Genomic DNA, 2,500 nt, shown 5'->3' with positions numbered 1-2,500 from the left:
TAATATATCATTACTATACATTTATCCTTCGACTATTGCGTGTGTTGCGTTCCAAAAACCCTCCGCAATAGGTGAAAATCTGCGAAGTAGAAACTGTACTGTATTTTTTTATTGTTATTATTTTTATAATTTGTATATATTTATTTTATTATAAATGCAAAACAACGCCACGGAGGAATCGACGTAAGCTTAAATAATAAACCGCGATAGGTGAACTGCGATATGGTGAGGTATTACTGTACATCTAATAAGCTGATTCTTTTATTCTTTTATTTGTTTCAGTCATTCGACCCCAGGACTTCTTTGTAAGCCTAGTACTTATTCTACCGGGGTTTTTTTGCCAAACCGCTAAGTTACATAGACGCAAACACACCAGCATCGGTTATCAAGCGATGGTGGGGGAATAAACACAGACACACAAACACACACACACCTTCTAGACGTTGTATATATAAGCTTCCTATTATCATTATTATTATATTATTATTATATTATTATTATTATTATTATTATTATTATCATTATTATTATATGGCGTAGTGGTTAAGAGCGCGTGCTACTAGCCCCAAGATTCCGAGTTCGATTCCTGGCAGTGACCTGAATAATAATGATAATAACATCGGAAAATACCTTAAAAATGAGAACCCAGGTTCGAAATTCCCTCAGGACACCTGATGAAGGCTGGAGAGTACATCAGCCGAAACGTTGTGTTTACAACAAACAAAATGAGGACAAATATCCGTCAAATGTAAATAATGTACACAATTCCTCATCTCTCAAATATAGAACTGTATATACGTATATTGTTATACGTTTGAGTATGTCTTCGTATTTATTTATTAACTTGTGCGCTCATGTATGCTAATACACTTATGTATATGCTTCGATGTGTGTGTTCATGTGATTTTGAACGTCTGTGTGTTTGCGTTTGTGTATTTGTGTGTTTGTGCTAACTTGTTTGAGCCGAGCATCTGTTTGTCGCTAGCACAAGAGGTTCAAGAGCGGTAGGGGGAAGTGAGAGACAATGATAGGTGTAGGAGGGAGAGAGACATTAGAACATCAGAGTCAGTTGAGAAAATTCTTTCTCAAACAACATGCATATTTGCCCAAAAAAAGATTAAATGTCGACGTTATTAGATGCAAGTAGTAAATGTTAGAACTGAGTTACCCTTTTCTAAGGGGAATGTCTAAACAAACACAAGGAGTTTCTCACTCCCAGTTGCTGAATGGCCTTTAAATCTACTGAGTTAATCCTCCTTTTGACATTTTGTTTTTCTTCCTGCAGGGTGCCGAACAAAAATTACCCTTCTTACCTATTTCTTTACTACCCACTAGGGGCTAAACACAGAGGGGACAAACAAGGACAGACAAACGGATTAAATCGATAACATCGACCCCAGTGCGTAACTGGTACTTAATTTATCGACCCCTAAAGGATGAAAGGCAAAGTCGACCTCGGCGGAATTTGAACTCAGAAAGCAACGGCTGACGAAATACGGCTACGCATTTCGCCCGGCGTGCTAACGTTTCTGCCAGCTGCCGCCTTCTTACCAAGTAAGCTTGGTAGAGTTGGCCGTTTAGTAGCCGGCGACCCGACCATGTCGCAGGTTGTAATTACATGCTACTGGAAGCACTATGAGTGACCTAACATGTGTGGGTGGGGATGTACCTATATATTTTATGTTTATACATACATATGTGGAGGCACATGGCCTAATGATTAGAGCAGCGGACTCGCGGTCGAGGGACCGCGGGTTCGAATCTCAGACCGGACGATGTGTGTGTTTATGAGCGAAACACCTAAGCTCCACGCGGCTCCGGCAGAAGGTAATGGCGAACTTCTGCTGACTCTTTCGCCACAACTTTCTCTCACTCTTTCCTCCTGCATCTTGCAGCTCACCTGCAATGGACCGGCGTCAAATCCAGGTGGGGAACTTATGCGCCAAGGAAACCGGGAAACCGGCCCTTATGAGCCAGACATGGCTCGAGAAGGAACAAACAACATACGTATATAAACATATAGATGTATGTATATGTGTGTGCGTGTGTATATATATATACACGTTTGTTTTTATGTTGAAATGATAACAATTTTACATTAAACTGAAGGACTAGTCAATACATTTGGTAGAGTACAAATTTATTATTCTTTAACAAGAATAGTTTTGAGTGTGACTTCGGCAGAGGCTTATATTCTGGGTGGGTTAGATACGCGCTGCTCACGCTCATTAATTTAATCACAAATCTTAATAGAAAACTTTTGTTATATTTCTGCTCGAAGTTTGGTGGCATTGGGTGTGGCCACACACCCAATACAACAACCACCATATGCCACTGAGATAAGCAGAGACACAATCGCGCGCGCCTTTTTCTGTACAAACGAATAAAGACAGCACTAAATGCATCGTGTGTTTTGTTTATTAGGCATCAGTTGACAATTTAATTCAATCCTCATTAACAGATCGCTAACAAAAACACACACACGCACACACTTACAAAC

The sequence above is a fragment of the Octopus sinensis genome, linkage group LG7 (genome assembly GCF_006345805.1).
Source record: "Octopus sinensis linkage group LG7, ASM634580v1, whole genome shotgun sequence".
NCBI classification, from domain to species: Eukaryota; Metazoa; Mollusca; class Cephalopoda; order Octopoda; family Octopodidae; genus Octopus; species Octopus sinensis.
Note: the sequence above shows the minus strand (reverse complement) of the source record.